Source organism: Triturus cristatus, chromosome 1_2 (assembly GCF_964204655.1).
Source record: "Triturus cristatus chromosome 1_2, aTriCri1.1, whole genome shotgun sequence".
NCBI lineage: Eukaryota > Metazoa > Chordata > Amphibia > Caudata > Salamandridae > Triturus > Triturus cristatus.
Genome location: NC_140580.1, coordinates 632,210,011 through 632,221,898, shown reverse-complemented (window position 1 = coordinate 632,221,898; position 11,888 = coordinate 632,210,011).

Sequence of the window (11,888 nt, the reverse complement as noted above, 5' to 3'; positions counted from 1 at the left end):
TTGCCTAAGCCTTCCAGTGTGCTCTGCTATTATGTGTATTGGCTGTCTGATTTTGAAGGGACAGGGCAGGCTGAGTCAGACCTGGGTTGAATAAAGAGATCTGCCTTGGAGTGAGGGGAGGGGTAGCTCCTGCACTTGAATAGGGCTGTGCCTGGCAAGGTGAATGCTGGCTCCACCTCCCACTGTGCGTCTGAAGGAAGACCCCCTCTTTCTGAAAAGAAGGATGCAGCCTGGTAAACAAAGTGCTCCAGGGCTGGGCAGAACTGGTTCTGGCTGGATTCAGAGACTTGTGACTCCTAAGAACAAAGACTTTGGGGGTATAAATATTTGTGCCCAAACCCCTACAATTTGTATTGCTCCTGGACAACAAGAAGAACCTCTGTCCGTGTAACTACAGGAATCTGCAGGAGAAGGACTGTCCTTGTGCTTGTGTGCTGTTTCTTGGACTGGCCTGCAGTGGTTACTACTGGACTTGGAAGAAGAGGAAAAGGACTTTGAAGGAACTTTTATTTTGTGGCTACAGCAATCACCCAAGGGCTAGAAGAGAGCTAGCCTCCTGCAGGAGTCTCAGGCACATCAGACTCCACCACCAGCCTCCTGTTTCCTCCCAGCGAGGATTTCTATCTGCAGGTGAGGCTCCTGTGAGTTCCAGGGCCTCTAGTTCTACTGCTGAGAAAAGAGTGCTGAAAATCGTCGCAACCCCCGTTAGCGAGCCGCTGCAGCTGGTGAGCGTGAGAAAAATAGTCGCTCTGCTGTCGCCGAGCGCTCGCTAACCCCTGAAGATTATCGCATCACCCGTCAGCGGGCCTGAGAACGCCCGCTATCCCGAAGATCGTCGCATCACCTGTCTGCGGGCCTGAAAACGCCCGCTATCCCGAAGATTGTCGCATTGCTTGTTAGCGGGCCCCAAAGCGCTCTCTAACCCCAAATCATCGCATAAAGCTCATCGCAGCGCGGACGACGAGCGTTCGCCATTTTCCCCGCATCGCATCAGGATCGTCGCTCCCTCACAGAGCCCATTTTCTTTCATCGCAGCAAGATCGCACACGCAACAGACTCGGTGCATCATCCTCCCTTAGCGGCAAGGATTTTATTGCATCACCGGCTTAGCGTGAAGAAGTTTGTTGCTTTGTCCTGCCCGCAACCCAGCGCATCATCCTCCCTTGCGGTAAGGATTCAACGCATCGCTGGTTAGCGTGAGGAAATTTATCGCTACAACTCCTTAGCGACATTTTTGTTGCTTTGCTACAGAATCCAGATACTTTGTGAGTAAAAGTGTCGCAGAGAACACTGCATTGAACTGAACATCATTTTGTGAATCTTTAACTATTTTTGCAGCATTGTTAAAGTAACTATTTTTCTAGTATTGTGGATTTTTACTGTTATTGGTCTTGTGATTAAGTCTATATAAATATACCTATTTTTTATAACTACTTGAGTGGTGTCCATTTGTAGTGTTCCTCATTATATTACTGTGCATGGTCATAAATGCTTCACACACTGCCTCTGAGATAAGCCTAGCTGCTCGTGCTACGTTACCACAGGGTTGAGCAGGGGTTATCAAAGGGTGTAGGCTGCTTACTCTGATTTAGGAAGAAGGGTCCCTACTTGGACAGTGGCCAGCCATTGCCAACTAGAGACCCCCATTTCTAACATGTATCATTAGGTGCTGGGCACCATACAGTTGGCAACCATCGTTCTCTTTTGGCTGTATAAACACTGTTCTGTCTATATGCTTAAAATGTGCAAAGTGTTAATAAAAAAAGATTTAAACAAAAAAATGAGGTTTGGGGCCTCCAAAATAGATCCCGTTGGCCTCTATTAGCACCATGTTGTGACCATGCAGACCACATACACACAACACGCACACATACACTTGGGATGTTAGTGCTAGGATCTGGGAAGGCACATAGATATGGAACTTTACACGAGTGGACCCGGAGGCCTTCACTTCAGTGACACAGTTAAAGAGGTGCTTCACCGCTATGAATTCACAAAACATGGCATAGCACCATTGCTCCATGTGGTAAACTCGTGACAAGGACAGGAACCCACTGTCTGTTCAATAAAGGTATGTGTGCTCTCCTCCAGATCACAAGACGTCTAGAGACAGGCCTAGGCATCTGCGCAAAAACTACATTAGGATGAGGCTCATGCCAAAATCAAAAACCAGATTAGCAGATACATGCAGTTGGGCACTCAGGGCAGGGGAACGTGACCAAACATTATAAAGGGGACATTCCCATCCCACCACCACATACTGAACAGATGTGGATCCTTCCAGGAAGCCAAGAGTGCCCAGATTATTTTGTAAAGCTTGTGGGGAGACAGAAGCCATCTCTGTGTACCCCTGGGTAAGTTGAGCATGTGATTTGAGCCCCAGTGAAAGGGGAGAGATATTGGCTTTCTGGATCTGGAGTACAAAAGAAAGCAGAACACCGATCTAAATGTGGTGTATGGCGGTGTACATGACAGAATAGTAGCAGGCTTGGGTACACAGGAAATCCTGGCAATACAACAGCATGAATGACATTCGAATCTTGTACAAATCTATGTGTCTTTACCAGACTTTCTGATTGTCAAATAATGGGTGCTACACTTCCAGCAAGCACTTAAATTCCCTGTTTCTGTAAAGTAGCAATGACTTAGCAGGTCCCAGCCTCTGCTTTCTGACGTAAGGGGTGATATGGGATATGTTGCAGCTTTTTCATGGGATTTACTTGCATCTTTACTGGCTCAGCAGTGAGAACCTACCTCATGAATATGTTCAAACCAAAGGGTAGAAGGCTCTTGGATAAACAGACATTCATTGATGTAAAGGTTTAACAACATTTGTTTCGCATGTCATTATTTTCCGACAGCTAAAACGGTATTCTCATCCCCCCTATGCAGATTCAAATAAACGCTGTCACTGGTGCAATACGCTGCACAATTTAATTTGCGTAATATATATCTTTTCCAAGACGTTTCGCAGGTGGCATAGGACTCAGAAGGAAAGCAAGCTGATCAGTGATGGGACTGAGGGAAGAAGACACAGGGCGGCTTGTAACATAATAAAGAACATGTGGTAAAAATGCAAGCTGCATCAACGGTATTGCCCCAGAGAGGTAGGGAAGATAATTGTGTGCCTCTACCATCTGTTGGCAAATACATGATATCAGGAATGTTTTATTATTATTATGTTATGATTTTGTACATTATTTGTATGCTTTACTAGCAATAAGAATTCTTTTTCCAACCTAATGTGCGGCTAGTGCCAATCATTAACTAGCTTAGAGACCGGACACTACTGTAAGATCACTGCAACTAGAGTAAGAATATTACTGGGTGCTCGCCCCCCGTTTTAATATAGTCAATGCTTTTGGGATAATTGCCTTTGGCTAAGCATAGATCTCTGCATACAGCTAGCCTTTTGCCAAAAATGTGGTACCCCTCGTTGGTATTTTATTTAATAAGAGGTTTCCCCTTCCCCGTTTTAGTCTCCAGTGACGATCCAACTCTGGCAGTCTTTTTTCACTCCCATTATTCACTCGTCATGCTTGACAGGTATCGAGCGGCTGCACGCTGACACCACGCTCGTGCATGGCCTGTCAAGCATTAGCGTATTTAAATCACTCGGCGCAGAGCGTCTTCCCTTATCACAGCGCTGACCTTGTGATCCAACCTCAACTGTGACAAAGCGTCACACATCAATAAGACAACCTAAACAGCAACTAAAAAAACTCAAAATGAATGTGGAGTAATGAGGCTATCACCTCGGTATCCAAAAACTCACCACTGTCAGATGGAATCTGACAGATGAAAACAAGACACACGGCGTCTTCCCTCTAATACGCGCAAGAAGACGTCTCTACGCTGAAGTGCATACACGGAATACGATGTATTTATTACGGTAAGACTCTGAAAATACGGTGACTTAGCACTTGTACTTTTCATAAGCTTTCTGAGTTCGGTTTCATTTACCGCAACTCTGTTTCCTTTCCCTCTTTTAGGTCAGCCGAACCACTAACCCGAGTTTCAGGAAACTGTCAAGGTAACAATTCTTTCCTGACTCCCGTGCTTTGACTATCCATACAAATGTGGCCACAACGGTATTTTCTCCACTCTCCCGGGTGGTTGGCCTTATGTTAATTTCACTTTTGAGCACGGCGGTGCCTGATTGTGTTTTCAAGCTACTATGCCGCCTAGACCTCACACAATTCCCTTTTCCTATTCAGGATTGGACCTGCTTTTCAAGGCAACGCGGATGCACCAACACCATTAATAATAAGTGAGTGATGCTATCCAGCGCTTTTTCGCTTTGTTTCTTTATTCCAATAAGGGTGCATTCTGAATGCCCCTTATTTCCTCAGGTGCTCTCGTTCCGGCTCTCACTTGGAGCCCACGCGCTCAACATATTCCTCCAACAGTGGAGGTTTCCTGATGGTAAATTATGAGCCTTTTGCGCCCTATATCTAATTAGTATAATTTTCAGTCCCGCTGCTAAGACCAATGTATGTTTTATCCCTAGGGACCTGCCCCTCCTCCTGACCCTGTCCTGATGAAGACCCGCTGTAAGGGATTTAATAACCTACCAACCAGGGGTCGAAACGTCGACAGCCTTTTCTGTTGCCAGTCGGATCAACAGCAACTGTCATTGTATATAATCATGGCTAACTAATACTTTTGTATAATAAGAATGTGTTGGTTTTCAAACATAAACCCGTTCCATATAAATAATATATGTATGTGATTTGCACTCGTTAGCCATCCTTTATCCCCACTTCAAACACGTCACTTCCCCATCTCCCCTTCCTGCTCCAGGGGCACTTTTGAAAATAATTCGCCCAGTGTGATTAAAGAACACTGTGTGGAAACTACATAAATGTGTGCTTGAATAATTGCTTTTTGATTATTATAATTTGTGTATTCACGTATTGTTTACTGGGACCGTTGTTCCTTTGTACTGTTGTATACCCAGGTCCCAGTGACGCACTTTGGGTTTACCCTTTAAGGTAACTGATCACACTTCAATAACAACTTTCAACAATTAATCTCTAGTTTGTAGCAGCAAAAGCAGCTACTTCATTGGTGCTTGTTGTAGCCAATTAGATTTGTCTAATAAACTGTCTTTTATTTTACTTGGCATATTTTGAACAGTAACATCAACGTATTTATTTAATACACATCGGAATTCTTCACTGGACTTTTGTAGATTATCCAATATAACGGAGAATTGTTGTTTGATGTTCACTAGGTCAGCAGGGTACCAGGAATATGGAAGGTGACTAAGCCTCTTATATCTTGTCCTGTATATTCCTTCAAGGGCAAGAGAGGATCTGGTAGTACATGGGCAGCTATAGGTGGGGTGCTCTCGTTTCTCACCACTTCACTCTGCGGTCTTTCTTACACTATCCCAGGTGACAGTCGACAGATCCAGTTCAATGCTTTGTAATGGCAGGATGCAGAGTGAGACTGCATTTAAAGGTGTAACAAGCATTTACAAGGCAATAGGTCTCGCATTTACGAGAGTTTTAGCTATTGGCATTGGAAATGACAATGCCTTTTATTTATGTTTTAAAAACCAAAACATAAATAAAAGGCATTGTCATTTACAATGATGCTAATAGCTCAGACTCTCGTAAATGCGAGACCTATTGCATTGTAAATGCTTGTTACACCTTTAAATGCAGTCTCACTCTGCATCCTACCTTGTTTTACCTAGCCATGTTGCAGGGTGCAGAACTGTATGTGGGCTAAAGAGGTGGCACAGGACCTCTTTTGGCCACATATGGTACTGAACCCTGCAGTAGATATGGTAAATCAACCCTACCCATAATGCATTGCATGCAAGACAGTACCACAAATACATTCAAATAGCTATGTCCATATATAAAATTAGTAGCTTTGAAATGCGACAAAAGAATTATTATATTAATTCCGGATTAGGTCCCACTCTGTGTGGAGCTGATCAAGGGAAATTTTATAAACGATCTCATATAAATGTGAGATGTAATAGTGAGTAAAGTAACCTCTGCAAGCTTGTGTGGAGCTGATCAAGGGAAATTAATAGAAGGTCTCATATAAATGTGAGATGTGCTGTTAAGTAAAGTAACCACTGAAAGCTTTCTTTGAGGCTAAAGCTTGCGTTCTGTCTAAAGCCCATTAAGAAAATAGTGTTCTGAGGTTGTACTTAAAACTTGGTGAGTAATTCACATAGAACAAGCTTCTACTTGAAACCTAGGGAGTAATGACTCCTATAACAAGGGATGCCATACCCATAATGCATTGCATGCAAGACAGTACCACGAGTACATTCAACTAGCTATGTCCTTATCTAAAATCTGAAAAACACGGTGATAGATTCCTTACCTTAGAATTACCCCCATGCATCAGACTGGATCCGGAAAGTTTTCGTCAGCAGTACCCCTGCGCGTCGGAAGGTGGCGTTGTGCGACTTCCGATCCGTCGCGGTCGCCGAGATGATGTCGCTGCAGCTACTTAGACGCCGCCCTCGCCATCTGACGTCAGTTCTTTATTTTTCCGCGCCAGCAAGCGCAGATCCGGAGAGAGCGGTACCCCCAGTCACTTTTTGACTGAGTTTTTCCTAGGTTTTTAGTCTCTATTTTTTGAGTCGATCGACTCCTGGTGCTGTAGGGATGCCCAGCTTCAAGTCTTGTGGGGACTGTCATCGCATGATGTTGAGTGACCCGCACCACCACCATCGTTCGTCGGGATCGAAGTCTTTCCACTTGGGGTCAGGTAAGACAAAGCATCACAAGAAGTCGAAGAAGCGCCATCGCTCTCTGGCTTCTCCTCGCCCGTTGCGGCTGAGGGTGCGGGTGGTGCCTCTCCCGCGGCTCCTGCGGGGCCTATGCAGTCGTCGTCGGCCTACCTGCACCTTCCTGGGTCGGGCGGGGACTCCGGCCCAGCTGCAGGAATTTCTGTCAGACATAGCTCGCCTCTTTGGGCTGTCGGGCCCCGCTGGTGCGTTTTCGGGCCCCACGGGCTTGACTGGGGGTCCTCTCCCTTTACTGCCGGCAGCTCCGGCATCGCTGTTGGCTCCGGCCCAGGCGCCGCAATGCCCCCAAGGATCCAGGCCTGGATCCCGGTCGACGCCAGTTAACCTTGTGACACCTCCGACGTCGACCGCACCGGACAGCGTCGTCCCTGGTTTTAGCCCCGATGTGGACACGGCGCTGGTGGGGCCATTCTACCCCTATGTCCAGCCTCCTTATTTTGGCCTCTACATCAGCCTTCGGAGGAAGGGGAGGACTGGGAGGGGTCTGAGGACCCTCTCACAGCTCAGTGTGAGTATGAAATGGACTGGGCAGAGGAGCTCGGGATGCCAGTGGTCTTGATACCTCTCCTGACCTTGGCATGTTAACTCCTCCAACCGTGGCTATGGAGGAGGGTGCAAATTACGCCTTGTTGTTGTGTAGGGCGGCCGATGCCCTCCACCTCGAGCTCCCTACAGTGGCCATCAGGACAAACCTCCTGACAGAAGTGCTTCAGCCGGCAGCTACCACTGCTGCCTTTTAATGATGCACTTTTGGACACCTGGTCCAGGCCCAGCACAGGGGCTCCTGTGGATAGGAATGTGGCCCGACGCCATCGCCCAGCCACAGGTGACCCCCTTTTCCTTCCACAACACCCCACCGAGCTTGGTTGTCCAAGCCTCCACGTCCCAGAGCGCATTCCCTACTGCACCCCCGGACAGGGAATCCAAGAGACTGGAACAGTTCGGGAAGATTTTTTCTTCCGCCAGTTCAGGGCTGCGGTCTGTGAACATCGCATGTCTCTTGGGCAGGTATTCACACTCTCTGTGGGATACGGTGGCGCAAGTGCTGCCTCTGTGTCCGGAGAAGGCCCAGACTGTGTTCTCTCAAGCTATTGCTGAAGGGAGGGATGCAGCCAAGTTCACAATCCGTTGTGGCCTTGACATCGCCGACTCGCTGGGCAGGGCGATTTCCACGACAGTGGTGCTCCGCCGCCACGCCTGACTGAGGACAACTGGTTTCTCTGGGGATGTCCAGAACACTCTCATGGACATGCCCTTTGATGGCATTCACCTTTTTGGCAACAAGGCAGATACTGCGTTAGAGCGTTTTAAGGACTCGCGGGCTACGGCCAAGTCCTTGGACCTTTCGTCCACTCGCCCTCCTCCACCTTCTGCTTTTCGCTCCTTTGGTGACCACGGAAGGGGCACCCCGATACGTTCGCTTCAGAGCCACAGGCCTGCGCAACAACAGTCCCAGAGCGGCCACGGACTGTCTCCAAACCTTCTTTATCTGTTTTTTTCAGACACATCAAACACCAGTGGATGACAGGATTCGCCATCACCTCCCCCACTGGCGCACCATCACTTTGGACAGGTGGGTTTTACAAATAGTCCGAAGGGGCTACTCCCTCCCCTTTGAGACTACCCCTCCAGCCATGCCAACCCAGTACCACCGCATGTCGGGGGATCACTTGGCACTTCAACAGGAAGTCGTGGCCCTCTTCCTGCGCCAGAAGTAGGATGTGGTTTCTACTACCACTACTTTCTGGTGCCCAAGAAGGACAAGGCCCTGCATCCTATCTTGGACCTCTGGAACGTCAATCGCTTCCTACGGAAGGAGAAGTTCAAGATGTTAACTCTGGCTCAGGTCTTGTCTGCCCTCAACCCTGGAGACTGGATGGTAGTGTTGGATCTGCAGGACGCATATTCCCATATTCCTGTCCTGCTGGCCCACCGGCATTACCCACGGATTACGGTAGGCCACGAGCACTTTGTTTACCGTGCTCCCCTTTGGCTTTACCAGCGCCCCTCGGGTGGTAACGAAAGTGATGGCTGTGGTCGCTGCTCATCTGCGCAGACCAGGGGTTCCAGCCTTCCCCTATCTCAACAACTGGCTGTTGAAGGTGGGCTTGCCCCAGACAGTCGTCTCCCACCTCCAGACTACGGCCGACCTCCTGCATTTTCTGGGGTTCTCCATTAATGTGCCGAAGTCGCACCTGATTCCCTCTCAGCAACTCCTCTTCATCGGAGCGGTTCTGCATACGACCTACTTTCGGGTCTATCCTCCCGAATGGCGATTCCAGGATATTCAGGCTCTGATTCTGAACTTTCTACCTCTATTCTGGGTTTTGGTCAGGATGACCCTGAGGCTGCTGGGCCTCATGGCCTCCTCCTGGTTGATCATGCCAGATGGCATAAGCGGGCTCTGCAGGGGGACCTGAAGTTCCAGTGGGCGCAGCATCAGGGGAACCTATCCGAGTACATCCAGATCTCAGAGGGCACTACACAAAAATTGCAGTGGTGGCTCACAAACCGGCATTGACTCAATGGCAGATCCCTCTCCCTTCCCCAACTGTAGCACACAGTGGTGACGAATGCGTCCCTCCTTGGAAGGGGTGGCCACATGGGAGAAGCGGAGATCAGAGGCCTCTGGTCTCCGGCAGAATCCCAGCTCCATATCGACCTTCTGGAGCTCCGGGCGATCCGACTTGCACTGAAGGCATTCCTTCCCTCTGTCAAGGGGAGAGTAGTGCAGGTGTTCAGACAACACCACCGCCTTGTGGTACTGCAACAAACAGGGCGGGGTGGGGTCAAGGACCCTATGTCAGGAGGCTCTGTGCCTCTGGACATGGCTGGAACATCAGGGCATTTCCCTGGTTGTTCAACATCTGGCAGGTTCACTGAACGCCAGGACGAACAAACTCAGCCGCAGGTGCATGATTGATCACGAGTGGCGTAAGGTCTCTTTCAACAGTGGGGAGAGCCTTGGTTAGATCTATTCACCACCGAAGAGAACGCGCAATGTCAGCAGTTCTGCGCTTTGGAATTTCCAAGGCGGTACTTGCTAGACGATGCTTTTCATCGCGAGTGGAGTTGCGATCTGTTGTACGCCTTTCCGACTATACCACTTCTGCCCTGAGTGTTGAAGATCAGGCGCGACTGGCCCCAAGTCATTCTTTTGGCCCCGGACTGGGCTCGAAGAGTTTGGTATCCCGAGGTACTCAGTATGACCATTGATCCCCCGATCCGACTGCCTCTTCTGGAGGATCTTCCGTAGCAGCAGCAGGGGACGGTCCTCCACCCAAACCTGTCCAGTCTCCACCTCCTTGCGTGGAGATTGAGCAGCGGCAGTTGATTCCTTCCGACTTACCTCCTGAAGTTTGTGATATCATTCTGGCAGCCAGGCGTCCCTCCACTAAGTTGTTATACGCCTGCAGGTGGAACAAATTTGTGGCATGATGCACAGCAAAGGCTATGGATCCCCTTTCTGCCCCTCTTTCAGAAGTCCTTTTATTGCTTCTTTCTTTGGCCCAGCAGGGATCTGGCCTGGGCACTATCAAGGGCTAACTTTCTGCTATTTCAGCCTTCCTCAGGCTCCCTGATCAGCCCTCTCTTTTCAAGTCCCCTGTTGTAAATAGATTCCTCAAAGGCATTACTCACCTTTTCCCTCCTATTCCTTTTGTGATGCCACAGTGGGACTTGAACTTGGTTCTCACATACTTAATGTGCGCTCCCTATGAGCCTCTTCACAACTGTCCTCTACGTCTATTAACTCTGAAGATTGCTTTCCTGGTTGCCATCACCTCCGCTAGGAGAGTGAGTGAGCTTCAGGCTCTTTATTGTAAACCTCCTTTTCTGTCTGTCCATCCGGACAAGGTTGTGCTCCGAACACGTTCATCCTTTTTGCCAAAAGTTGTCACTGCCTTTCACATCGGGCAAACCATCACTTTCCGCATCCTTCCAGAGAGAAAGAGAGGCTCCACCGCCTGCCCGAAAACGTGCGCTCTCATTTTACCTGAACCGCACACAACAGTTCCAGGTGGATGACCAGCTCTTTGTTGGCTACGTTGGCACCAAGAAAGGTCGGGCCATACACAAGCAGACTATCTCTAGATGGGTCATCTTGTGTATTAAAGCCTGTTATTCTCTGGCTAAGAATGAGCCTCTGGCTTCCACCACGACATTTGGACATGGTGTCCCCTTACAAGACATCTGTCAGGCAGCTACGTGGGCCTCTCTGCACACTTTTACTAAGCACTATTGCCTTGACAGCCAAGTCCGGAGAGACGGCTTCTTTGGCCGTTCTGTTCTCCGGGACTTCCTGGTGTGATCTTGGTTCGCAGACCCACCACCGGGATTGGTATTGCTGGGGTATCCTAAAGTAAGGAATCTATCACTACGTGTTTCTTTCAGATGAACAAGTTATTTACCTTCGGTAACGATATATCTGTAAGAAACATTAGTGATATATTCCTTATCGCCCCACCCATCCTCCCCGTTCTGCGAACTGATTTCTAGGGTTAAGGTCATCCCTTTCAGGGCCCTAGTTTCAAGGCACCAGTGGTCAGTATCTTGCACGGCTCTGCGTTCCTGGCGCGGAAAGTCATGTACAGAACAGACTGGGTGCGTGAGGGCGGCGTCTAAGTAGCTGCCGCGACTTCATCTTGGCGACCGCAACGCCAAAGACGGATGCGGAGCCGCACAACCCCACCTTCTGACGCGCAGGGGTTCTGCTGACAAACTTTCCGGATCCAGTCTGACACCTGGGGGTAATTCTAAGGTAAGGAATCTATCACTAATGTTTCTTACAGATATATCGTTACCAAAGGTAAGTAACTTGTTCATTAGTAGCTTTGAAATGTGACAAAAGAATTATTATATGTTCATTCAGGATTAGCTTCTACTATGTGTGGTGCTGATGAAGGGAAATTAATAGAAGGTTTCATATAAATGTGAGATGTGCTAGTGAGTAATGTAACCACTGCCAGCTTTACAGAGGACAAAGCTTGTGTCCTGTCTGTGAACCCTGTAAGAAAGCAGTGCTTAGAGGCTGTAATTAAAACATAGGAAGCGCAACAACACATGTACCAGGAAGTGTTCTCATGGGAGGTTACAAGAAGAGACAAGG